This window comes from Artemia franciscana, chromosome 8 (assembly GCF_032884065.1).
Source record: "Artemia franciscana chromosome 8, ASM3288406v1, whole genome shotgun sequence".
Lineage (NCBI taxonomy): Eukaryota > Metazoa > Arthropoda > Branchiopoda > Anostraca > Artemiidae > Artemia > Artemia franciscana.
The window spans coordinates 12,850,174-12,863,886 of record NC_088870.1 but is presented as its reverse complement, the minus strand read 5'-3'; the positions used below and the strand labels follow the sequence as shown (position 1 = coordinate 12,863,886).

Sequence of the window (13,713 nt, the reverse complement as noted above, 5' to 3'; positions counted from 1 at the left end):
AGAGGGTGCCTTGTGTCAGTCAGTCAGTGTCAGAGTCCGGAAATTGCTTGCACTAAGATGTTCTACAGCTTAAAGTTAAGGTGGGAGTTATTAATCGAATTTTTTTAGCGGTGGGTGGACTGAAATCTAACATCCAATTAAAAAAAGAGGGATTTTCATTGAGACCTCTCAGAAATGCCTCTTAATATGGTTTAAATTCGTCTCTAATAACAACCCTCCCTGAATTGCTTGCTAGGGGTGGGCTAGCCACATATTGTCACGGTTGCGTCAACATGAATAGTCTTGGCTCACAGAAACGTAGCATTTTCATTAACACCAGTCAGAAATAGCTTTTAATATGGTTTAAATTTACCTCTAATAACAAGCCCCCTCCCCCTGGTGGAATTACTTGCTAGCCCCTCCCCTTGATGGGAAAGGGTGTTCACGGCCCGGTGGAAGTGGATGTTAAGAACCCTGTGGGAGTGAATGCTAGGGGGCCCGGTGGAATTGATTTTCCCATGTTTTACAGGTCAGCCACATATTGCCATGGTGGCGTGAATTGCTTGGACTAGCATGTTCTACAGCTTAAATTTAAGGGATGTGTTAAAAGAATTTTTTGGACTGAGGGGGAGTGAAATCTAACGCTTAGTCAAAGAAACGAGGTATTTTCATTAAAAGCTTTCCAAAGTATCTTAATATGGTTTAAATTTAGCTTTAACGACGTGGAATTCGAAGAGAAAATATTATTCAAATGTGCGGTTGTAAATCGAGAATGTAAAGTCTTTATTGCTCAAAGAAATGAGGCATTTTCATTAAAAGCCCTCAAAATATCTTAATAAATTTACCTCTAATAACAAGCTTCCCCTCTGGAATCGGTTGGTAGGATCCCCGTCTTTCTTTCACTCATGGTTCTTTTTGCTCATATTTTATTCTCATAAGTTTTTTTCATGTTCTGTTTTTTCCACTTTTGAGGTTGAATTGCTTTTTTCTTAGTTTTAATTATGTTTATAAATTTGTTTTTATTGATAAAATTTGTATGCACAAAAGTCTGTGTCCTTTAAATTTACTGATCCAGGATAAAATTTCGATCTTCAATAATTTACGTAGTGAAATATCTAAAGCCAATACTATGTAGCATCTGTTATATAACTTAACCTGTCTAGGTTATGGTAGAACATAAATAGAGTGTAGCAAGCAGGTTCATCTAACGTAGCAAAAATCAATAATTTTGCTAGATAGTTACACGGGTCGGAGAAAATAGTAAAGAAACACTCGAACCATTGATTTTTCAAAGCGTTTCAGCTAGAGAGTATGTCCCGAATAATAATAATAATAAAAATAGAATGGTTTCCATAGTCCAGATGTCCAAGGCACAGTTCTATTAAGGAAAAGCCCCTTTCGAATCCTAATATGGACATAAAATCTTTGGAATACAAAGGCACCCTGAGAAAACGCATGAAAGAAAAAATCTCTTAAAGCATTATGTAACACCCATGTGTATGTCCTCCACTGTTACATGCGGGGGTTCCCCGTGGGGCCTGAAGAAACAAGTCACGTTTGAATGCGTCATCCTTAACATAAGTAAACATGTCCCTATTACATAACAACCAAAGAAATCTTGAAATTACTTGAAAAACTTCTTGTCGGTGATATCGGTTGTTAGGACACTCCAACAATGGAATTGGACGCTAGGGCCCCCGGGGGTTAGGTTAGGGGCCCGGTGAAATTGGATACTACGGGTCCCAGATTGAATTGGATGCTAGGGGGCCCTGGTGGTTAGGTTGGGGGTCCCAATGAAATTGGATACTAGGGGCCCCGATGGAAATTGATGTTAGGGTCCCCGGTGGTTTTGTTAAGGGCACGATAGAATTGGACGCTAGGAGAGCTCCCCAATCAGTAAAAGTGAATGCCAGGGCCCTGGTAGAATTGGATTCTATGGCCCCCGGTGGTTAGGATAGGGACCCGTTGAAATTGGATGCTAGGGCCCCGATAGAATTGGAATCTAGGACCCTACTGGAATTGATTTTTAGGGCCCCGGTGGTTAGGTTAGGGAGGGGACCCGCTGAAACTGTATGCTAGGGCAACGGTGGTTAGGTTAGTGAGTCCACTGAAATTGGATGCGAGGGCCCAGAGAAATTGGATGCTAAGGATTCCCTTGGAATCGGTTGCTAGGGCCACTCGTCGGAATTGGATGCAAGGGAGCCTGGTGGAATTGCTTGTTGGAGTCCAACGTCTGAAGATTCCCCACAACCAGGCCCTGAAGGTTTTTAAACAATCTAAGCCCTAATATGTAACAATTCAAAGTTCTTAAGCCGAACTGGCCATACAAGACAACAAACAACAAAGAGAGATAAACAAAAAACCTCAAACGAGACTGCGGCCAGCAGAGAGAAAATGTAACAAGCAATTATGTAACATACAAATTTTATGACGTAATATCCTAGGTAATCCTGACTTGGCGGGGCCTCGTAAGTTTTTTCTTATCCCTCGTCGACTATTACTCATAACAACAAAAGAAATCCTGATTTGGTGGGGTCTTGTAAAATTTTTAAAAAGTCAAAGAAACCATTACATAACAACCAGAAGTAAGCAAATCCTATTACGTAAGAATCATCTGAAAACCTTCCCTATTACGTAGCAAACACCTGCGTCTTGAAGAAGTTCTTAAAAAGAATCCAGGTCGGGATTTGAAGGGATAGCATCGACAATTGTTTAAATGCATTTTTTTTACATTTTACTAGTGGGATGAAAAATTTCTGCGGGGGGGATGACACCCCTAAATCCTTCCCTGGATATGGCCTTGCTATCTTGTCAATTTAATTGGTTGCAACTAAAGACTCTTTTATTCTAAGTAATTACACAATTATTAATTCAGGGAGTAAAAAATTCGAAACGTTTCAACCAGCAAGCAAATACAAGTCTTATAAAAATGATTGCCTCTAATGATCTAAAAGGATCTTTTTGGTTCACTGGAAAAAACTTGTAGCAAGTGCAAATAAAGAAAAACTAAGGCGAATCTTCTTTGACCTATTGATGTATGGTGTACGCAGCCGTTCAGCAGGCGTCCTCAAATTGAGTCTACTGGGAGCTTTCCGTTTCCAATTGCCAGCAATTGATCTGAAAATATTTCACCAGAGTCATAGTTTTGCAATCGGACATGCATATTTACAGTTAATTTTAATGTCTTTACGTGTGCCCATAAATTAGAATTTTTCAGGCAAGTATTTCATTTCGTCTGCAGGGGTTGATCTAGGTATTATAGGTAATGTTTGCCTGAAATCTCCCGCAAGCAATATTAATGTGCTGCCAAAGGGTTTCGAATTTCCTCGCAAATCTCGCAATGATCGCTCCAGAGCCTCGAGCGATTTTTTGTATGCCATTGTGCACTCGTCCCAAATAATAAGTTTGCATTGCTGCAATACTTTACCCATCCCAGATGATTTGAAAATATTGCCCGTGGGAGTTTCTGTAGAATGCAAATTCAGTGGCAATTTCAAAGCAGAATGAGCAGTTCTCCCACCGGGCACCAACGTTGTGGCTATTCCGGACGACGCAAGTGCCAACGCCATGTCATTTTTTGAACGAATTGATGCCAGAATCAATTTTATCACAAACGTTTTACCAGTACCTCCTGGCGCATCCAAAAAGAAGATTTCTCCAGCGTTGTTATCGACACAATACATTAATTATCATAAATGACACAACACAATTATCATAAATGACTTTTTGCTCAGACATTAACTTAAAAATATTATTTTATACATACGATAATAGATCACTCGTGTTGTAACTTTGTTCACGATTCAATTCCACACATGTCGAAACAGCAGCGTTACGATTAGGTGAAGGCATTCCCAAATCCTGAGGAGGTTTGTTTCCCATACATAAGCACAAATCTTCAATAATAACTAAGTGTAGTTATAAATTTCTGATGTAAAATCAAAGGTCATAACTGACGTCTCTAACCGTTTTCGATGGAGCATATCCTCGGCCGTTTTCGACTTATATTTCTCCCATAACTCTGTAGGAGCTGAAGGAGAGCAAGTTGTTAGTATGATTCCAAACAATGCAGAAATTTGACTTGGAGTTGATGTTTCGCACGCATCATTGATGCAGTTATTCCAGTGTTGGTCTTTCTCCAATAAATTCAGAGCTTGGCACGCACTACGGTAAGTGTCATCTATAGTACCGTTTACAGTTCTCAAATACTCAAAGGACGTCGAACCGGGTACATTCACCAAAAGCAGGCGGAGAACAAAGCATTCATGTTGACTGGGGTGAATGGTGTAGAGTCTTCCTATCGTGGTATCTTTGAAGATGGTAGGTTGGCCGTCGACTGACTTACCCTGTTTTCGACGTTCAAATGATTTATAGCATTCCACGTGTAATACGAAGGCACTTCAGTATACAGCAGTTTTTTTTTTTGCAAAAGAATCATTTTGACATAACGAAAAGAAAGCAGTTAACGTTGTATCCGGTGGAATCAGGGCTCTTTGTTGCACGTTGGATTCCGAAAAATTAACACGTTGACCATCCTGTAAATGTACCGCTAAGTGAACAACAGCTGGACTGGTATCGGTATGGTTCATCTGTCGGAAATGAAAGAATTCGCCAAACAGCTTCATTACTGCTTATTTATCTTCCAGTCTGATATTGTACGATTTCATCGATATCACTAATTTTGGACTGCAAGCCAAAAACTGCCATGTCACTGCCTTTGTTGACGTATTTACATATGTATTTGATTGCCTTTACGGAGTTACAGTATCCAACGTTTATGTGTGCATTAAATGCTTCTGTTAATAAAGGTGAATACGGAACAACCCACTGGTTATCTACTTCGATGGTGGTACCGTTATGCTTCTTTATTATTGCTGTTTTATCGCCATCTTCAATAGATCTTCTTCTATATTGTGGTTAACCGTCATATCAAGTAATTGTGTTAGGTACTAAAAGTCTAGGATATTGCTTTGTGCACCTTCCTTTGGTCATGCATTGGTATTTTTCATTCAGTGCACCGCAAGGTCTATGTATCATATTTTTTTTTTACCACAATATCATATAAGCCCTCATCGACATTTTCATCAGGTATTTCAGCGGAAATCACATCGTCAATTTCATTAGAAGTAATCAAGCTCAGAAAAGATCACATATTCAAACACTTTGCTCAAGATGCACGAGACGGTTATGGGTCTATAAGATTTGCATTCGTTTGGATCTTTTCCTTTTTTGGCGATATAAATCTTATAGACCCATAACCGTCTCGTGCATCTTGAGCAAAGTGTCGATATCGCTGCTTTATGTTGAATGCTGAGCTGATGTCTTGACTGGCCAACTGTGTAAATGTGAAAGGTTCCATACTATAAAAAAGTAGGAAATTTCAGGTTGCTCCTACTCAGAGACAGGTTTTTCTTCTTCGTTTGCAGCATTAATGGCCCCATTATGTACATAGGCAAACAAAGCAAAAGACAAAACTAAACTAAAAAACTTCAATTGGTGACCCCCTCCTCTGTAAAATGTTTCGGATGGAAATATGCAAGCAAAAAGGAGCAAGTTGTGTTTGTAGAAGTATTTTGTTTGCTCGTATGTTTCAGCTTGATATTTTGCTGATCGCTCAGCCATGTTTTTTTTCTAAATTTGGCGTCTTTGGCTGCCAAAAACCGCATAACTTTATATGAATGTCCTTTGCGTACCATGAGGCAACTTTGCTGCTAAGAAACGATGATACATCTATTCAGTTTTTTTTTTATCATAGCCAAGACAGATCCAATCTTCACCAACAGGCAACTTGTAGCATTTTTTTTTATCGAAAGCATTAAATTTACTTATACAGAATTAATTGCCAACGCCAGGATGGATGGGGACGAAATATGGCGTCAAAGTCTAGTTTCAGAATTTCAGTGGATGAGCTATTAGCCTTAAGTGGACAATAGCCAAAGTCACAATATATTTTTAGTAAAAGAAATAATAATAAGAAGATGCCCCTTTAGCAGCTAAGAATTTTCTTAGAGGTCCTCAACAATACAAGATTCCTTGTTAAGGGATTAACATCTTCTGACTTCCATACATAAAGGTAAGCTTATTACTTATTTTATCTATTAAAATATGTTTTTCCTCTATTTCTAAGCCAAACTATCGAATATCGTCTTTTTTATTCCGCTTTAATTAAACGGAAGGGAAAATCATTTCCGAACCAATATTTACTCCAAAAACTGAGTCAAAAATTGTCCGATGAAAGTGATTCCTTGGCAACATAAAAAAAGCGGATTTCCACTTTGTTAGGTATTCTACAGGAAACGGAAAAACAATACAGCCGTAAAATGATATTTATCACTGCAAGGTAAGGCATATAAGGTTATTTATATGCCTTTCAATTAGAGTTTATGATCAGCTTTTATTATTAGATGTTCTTTGGGTGAACAGATTTTTCAGAAAAAAAAACCCTCATTGGATTTTTGTGCGCTTATATTGCGCGTTTGAATTTGAACAAACAAAATAAAAACAAAAGAATTCAGTACCTGTGAACTTTCCTAAAATAAAAAAGATTTTTGCCACAACTTGGGTATTTTATCTCGGGCCTCAAAGTGAAAATTTCATAATCTACACGAGTCCATGCTACATGACTCATAAGAAGTAAATTTTTGGTGTAAGAGCCGTTCCGTTTTGCTTCCTGTCTCTACAGTTTACTTTGCTAGAACTTTTTTTATTATTTCACTAAAAATAACTATAAAGTTTGCCATCTTTACAGCAAGCTCTTTGCTTTCGCTTCTACAGTCAAATGCCTCCAAAAAAATGTTTGGACTATCTCTATTCGTCACCGACCAACAGACCACGGATCACCATTAAAAAGGAACAAATAAGAATCAAAGCACAAAGAAAACAACATGATTTCTCGATAGCCTAATTAAACAAACATAAGTAATTATAATGAAAACTGGATGAAAAGTACAAGTTTTGCAAATTTGGAAATAAAGCTAATTTCTACATATTGTGTGCCAGATTTCAAAAATAATGATGAAATTCTCTTCGCTACCATTAATTCATCAACAAAAATGGGAGCTGCACATATTATAGTATTCGTATCACTATTATAGTCATTACACGCATCATTTTTCTTTGGAAGAACATGGAAGTTTACCAAACATGTATTTCAGAGTATCTTTAGATCCAATCCTTTATGGAGGATCCCTACTGATGATAAGTGTAACGTCTTTTGACCGTTCCTTATCGTATGAGTACAATATCTCTAGAGATCTTAGGCTCTGCAGGGTTAAGTTTCAAGCAATGGATCACAAAAATGTTAAGAAATTTAACGAAAAGCCCGAAAAAAAAATCTAAAAAACAACTTTTGGCTTCTCCTTAGTTATTCCAAAAAGCAGCCCATTACAACATCCGTGGTAAAAGGTGAAGATTCGACGATTTCTTCATTTAGAAAACAAGGTCAAGTCGACTGCTATACTTATCACTAAGAGTTTTCAACGACAAGAAATTGAGCATTTCCACAGGTATACAATCCTCAGGCTAGACCTTGACCAGGTTAGGTTGAGAAAGAGGTAGAGAAAGCTTCGCAGCTGACCTACAGTTCTTTTTCGTACGTAGCATTCCCAAGAGGGAGACTGAAGAGGTGGTCTGAGTGAATCATCTACATAATATCTGTAGTGACTGGGATTATTCCACAATTTTTCTAATTGTCGAATTATCGCCTACATCCATGCATACATAAAGTTCAGGTAAACTTTCTAGTTGCATAGAACTTCACAGCAGAGCCATAGGGATTCTTCCTAGGTAGGCTCTATACAAATCTAATAGTGCTAAATAATGGTGGAGGGAATTTCGCTGCTGACCTAAAGAACCAAATTACCTTTTCGTACGTAGCATTCCCAACACGGAGACTGAAGAGGTACTCTGAGTGAACCAACCACATAATATCTGTGGTGACTGGAACTATTCCACAACTATTCTAATCGTCGAATAATCACCTACACTCATGCATACATAAAGTTCAAGCAAGGAAAGCATATAAAGTATGCCAGTGTTCTTCATGACGATTTTGAACTTCCTAGTTGCTTAGGGCTTCACAGCAGAGCCATGGGGATTCTTCCGAGGTGGGCTCTAATAAATCTATTATTGATCCCAATAATGCTAAATTATGGTGAAGGGAAGTTGGTGAAGGGAATGAAGGGAAGCTGCGACTGGAGCTATTCCACAACTTTTCTAATTGTCGAATAATCACCTGCATCCATGCATACATAAAGTTCAAGCAAAGAAAGCATATAAAATATGCCACTATCCTTCATGACCTCTAATAAATCTATTACTGATCCAGGTGGCTGCTACAGCCAAAAAAAAAACCCCACAAGTTCAACCAAAAATCAAGCCTCAATATAAAATTTCACAGTATCAAGAAGAAAACTTAGACAACATTTCAATAGCGGAATCTTCCGTGTGGAGATGGCTATGAACCAACTTAAAAGTCACAGTCGATACTATACATCTACAATCATAGCAGAGGAAAACCTGATTTGACCTTCATAATAAGAAAACAGTGAGAGCAAATTAAAAATCCCATAAAAGATGGGTGTTATCAAAGAGTGTGGAACACAAAACAACATCAGTTCAAGCGCCTAAGGAAATATTTGATCCAATACACACACACCAATTTCGGCCCATTGGCCTTCTATCCAGCATTGGAGATGTAAAGGAGAGCAATTCTTACACCCTACTTTTTTCTGAGCTTGAAATCCAATAAGCTTCAAGCGACATGGATTATGAAAAAAGAACGGTCTATGGCAGACAGCCATATGGCTAAGAACTAGGAAATTAACCTTCAGTACCAAAGATCTGAGGCAAGGTTAAAGCATTTCAAACGAATTTTATACATAATCCTTTTAAGAAAGCTCAAAACAGGATCCAGCATACCTACTATTCTGCTACAAGCCTGGTGATGGGAAAAGTAGGGACTTGCATATATAATAAAACAAACAAATAAAACCAACCATATAAATTGAAAAATCCTTGCGTGATTCCGGATCAAAGAGAGTGCAAAAAATGCAGCGTTCCGAAAACAAATTGGCCATGGAAGGTGTGTGGATGTTAGATAGACTGCAGATCCATTTTGTTCGTCCAAAGATGGAAATTAAAAATCACTGTTGCACGTCTCGGTAAGGTAGCAGTGAGAAAACTATTACGGTTTAAAAGGTACGTGTCATAAAATGCCTCTGGCTCAGTCCTTAAAACACGGAAAACTAAACAGCAAACTCAATCGAAATAACAGACAAAATTACAAAATGAGCTTGTAGCAGGAAGAGATAGCGCTTTCTGGCACTAGAGAAAATACTTCTTTTTTAATCCTTGAATAAATTGAGCAAGTCTAAATCTTCACAATAATTTGAAACTGGCGGCACATGAAAAAGGAAAGGAAGAAAAGAAACAATAAGACAAAAGCAAATTTTGGCAAATTTCAAATTTGAAAGCATGTTAATTTAAGTTTTTAATATGTATGCCCACCCTGCGTCATCTCCTTCCTTCTGTGCTGAAGCTTGCTTTTATTGCAAGGAAGCCGTCTGTAATTTGGCCTGTCAATTTTCAAGACAAATTTTTCAACAATTCTTGTCAATTTGACAATTCTTGTCAACAACAATTCTTAGATATTGACAATTCTTGTCAATTTCTTCAACTATAAATCGTTGCCTGTATGGGACGCGCTTACGATTGTTACACTCTTTTCTCCTCGATTTGATTAGCTTCACGATCCGTTTGCTGCACAGAGCTAAATAATATTCCATAATTTCTTTTATCAAATTTTCTAATTTCTTGCTTGAAAATTACTCTATTCTATTTTTTCTACAACTGAAATTTCTTCCATTTCTTTTATTAGATGAAAATTATTTCTCATTTATTTGTCAGTTCTTGTACTATTTGTTACGTTTCCTTCTGTACTGGAAGTGTCAGTCATGCAATATTGGCATGTTCCGTGACATCTTTTTTGAAAAATATTCTTTTGTTATAGTTCTATTTAACCTATCTGAATAGATTTGGTAAACATTCAGTTAGCTCATTGGGAACTATTCACTCCTCAAATCGATTACCTCCATAAAACAAATACCAAAGAAAATTGGAGAAGAATATTTCTAGTTTTGAACATACTGTGCCATCCATCTGGTGGGGAAACTCACCAGAATTATTTTTCTATATGTTTGTGTTCAAGTAGGGCTAGTGAAATTGACTTCTATAAAATACTGAAATTTTATGGCTATATATATATATATATATATATATATATATATATATATATATATATATATATATATATATATATATATATATATATATATATATATATAATATATAAATAAATAAATATATATATATATATATATATATATATATATATATATTGTATATTTTCCAGCTATAATTACATAAATATACTGATACAAGAGAACTTTTATAAAATATAACTACAATAAATACACGACCATGTAAAATACTTGTATTTGTATGTTGCTATTTGTTTTTTTTCCGGGGGGGGGGGACGATTTTGGGAGGTTTCATTGCGAGCATACAACAGTCAAGAGTCAATATATTTTTCTTTCAGTTTTAGTGTAAATTATACTAGATTTGTTAAAGACGATTTAAAAAATAACAGCTTTGTGATCATGATATTGTATTGTCAGATTCTATTGTTTAGTTAGGAACAACTATTGGGTCGGGCATGGTTTTAGACGTTCACTACAGATAAGACATTTTGGAAAAAAGACAAAAAACACATATGGTAGTTTTTAGCATATGGTAGTTTAAAAAAAAAAAACAAAAACAAAAAAAAACAAAGATTGGAGCCCGGCTGTACAATACGTTGATCATACAAATTTTTTTTTAGGTATATTCCCATTTCGAAAACTGATGAAAAAAATAGCTGCGTTCAGATTTTTAAAAATATGCAAAATCTCTGCTTAATTTACAACCGTGGACACGGACTACGTTGGTGTCCCGCCGGTTCAGCATTACCGACCCCATTGCATCTCTCATTAAGGCAGGACGCACTCTCAAGGAATCTTCCTATATCTCTTATGTTAAACATTTGGAGTTTGCCCGACGTTCCTGAATTAGTTATTTCGGCGGTTTCTATGTCAATAGCAATAAAAAATCTGGTGAATATTTTGATCAAATCATAAAGCCGATAATTATTTTTTTTTTATAATTCCAACATAATTATAAAACCTGTTTCGGGTTTGCATTCTAGATTGCTGTACTTGACACTGTTGTTGTGGGGTATCAAAAAATAGAGCAAAAAATTGTCTATCCAACAATCAGAAACTTCTTTCTACAATATATTCTTCCTGGCTGCAGTCCCTTCAAATAGTTTACATATTTGTGTTCCGAAGTCAAAAATTCCCCTCAAAAGACTATATCCAACTGTAATCGGAGCTTGTGAGAATGCATAAATTAAGCAAAAGGACTAACCACTCGGATTGTTCAGGAGCGATTCAGTTAAGTATTAGTTAGTTGTAACCTGTTTAAACAGAGTCTAGAGAATAAGTAGCGTGTAGACATCAAACTGCTGGTTAATAAATAAATATAAAAAATTAAGAATTACTAAGGATAACCTGTACCTAGTCGTAATTTTGAGTGAGAAACCCCTTAAGTTCAACCCTCTTATGTTTGTTTAGTTGAAGCGACGTAGAAAACTGATACCTTTGTATTTGACCGACTTGCCGCCTAAGAAAAAGAATTGACTAGAGAGTTAAATTTTTGGACTTCGGCTAGACCTTAAGCGTCAGACAGAATTCTTAAAGTTTGTCAGGACCAGTAGTATTGCCATCATGATTCGTCTAATTATCTGCATGGATAGTAAGCATATAGTATTTAAATTTTGGTTCTTCTGTTTTGTTTTCTTTTAACTTCGTGGTAACGAACTGTAAGTAAGGAATGACGCCACTCAATAGTAACCGAAACTATAAAAGACGGAATTTTGATATCAATAGATATACAGAAGATTTGACTTATTATGGTAATTCCAAATATATAAGATTCATCAGATTTAGTGTTACCCATCAACAACTACGAGAATGAAAAAATTACACCATCAAATTCAGCATAGCCGAGAGCCTTAATGTAGGACTTTCAAGCTCCCATTTGCAAAAATGTTGAATTTTGTATTTTCTAACAGAAGAAAGATCACGAATGCGTGTTTCTTTTTTTTCTTTTTTTTGAGGGGTAATCACATCAGACCAGTAGTCCTAGAAAACTGAGAAAGGACTCATTTGAATGAGAATTATATGCTCTAGTTCCGTCTCTCAGTGGGCAAAAAGCTTTGAAGGCAACTAGCCCCCTTCCCATCCTTTTTTTCTGAAACTCGTCCAATCAAAAATTCAAAACTTTGAGATAGAAATTTTGTTCACCATAGTTGAAAAGTCCAATAACTATGCCTCTGGAGATAACATGATCCCTCAAAGTCCCTGGGGAAAAATCTGTAAGTCAGGAAATTTGCCTATTGAATTTCGTAGGGCATTTAATATTGGGAAGTATGGAGATTTTCCACTAGGATTATTTTCTGGGGAGTGGGGGGTAGAAATTTTCAGGAACAATTTTACACTGGGGGTATTTGCCAGAATCAAAATTTCAAATGAAAAGTGCACTAAAAAAGAAATTTCACCCGGAACTGTTCGCAAGAAATTTTCCGGGGAATTCTCAGCTAGGATGTAGATATTGGGGGGGGGGGCTATTTTACGTGGGAAAAACTTTCAACTGAGCGATTTTCCGGTGGGGGGGAATTTTCAATTTAGGGGAAGCCGTGTTTCCCGGAATTTATTTTAAAACAATCAGAAATTCAATAAAAATAGAAGTTTTTTTCAGCTGAAAGTAAGGAACAATTTCAAAACTTACAACGAACAGAAAGTGCTACATGTTTGAGGGGATTTGGCCTCTCATCAAGACCTCGCTCTTTATGCTAAAGTTCGACTTTTTGGTCCAATTCTTTAAGAGCGTTTAATTAGAATAATAAGCTTTTTATAAAGTTAAAAAAAACCTTAGCGTAAAGAGCAAGGTCTTGAGGAGGAGGCAATTCCTCTCATATACGTAATGATTTCTGTTTGTTTTAAGTTTTAAAGTTGATCCTTAATTTCAGTTGCAAATACTTAGTGTAGGATTGATTGGGGATTAAAACAAGCGGATTTCGTATGTAAATAATAAAATCTTTAGAAATAAGCAATAATAGGTCTACCTTGAAACGACCCTTGATGCTAAAAAAAAAGTCAATCTTAGCAATTTTTGAAGTTACATGCTCACATGTTGTTCTCCATGTAAAAAAAGAAGCAAAAACTAAAACCACACATTTTCCTGCCAGTCGAATTTTCCTCCCGAGGTCGTAATATTCATTGGACCCAAGAGATAACCAGCGCTACTGTACGACAGAATATATCTCCGCCACTGATTAGTAAGTTAACAAACATCGGAAGTGGGGATACCCTAGGCATGTGATTTGCATGCCCGAAACTCGACTGCCAAAAGTCGTCCTCCGGTGGCACCCATGAGGTACCAGAAGAAGAGGACACCCAAAAACAACTTTACTAAGCAGCCACTGAACGAACTACCCTCCCAAATATGAATGCCTCACTTCAACCTGAATGGGAGGATGTCAGGGCGGCCAGAGGGATGAGGGATAATTGACTTTGGATCCCCTAAACGCCTCTAGAGGCGTAGCGTGGTTTAAGGTAAGATTTACTGCCATGTGAA

The 13,713-nt window shown here is 36.8% G+C and overlaps 1 protein-coding gene across 1 annotated transcript in view; it reads right to left on the bottom strand.

The window, feature by feature from the left end:
* LOC136029999 (SUZ RNA-binding domain-containing-like) overlaps positions 1–13,713 on the bottom strand; it is a 96,402-nt gene that overhangs the window by 2,196 nt on the left and 80,493 nt on the right. The gene's annotated exons all lie outside the window — the stretch shown is intronic.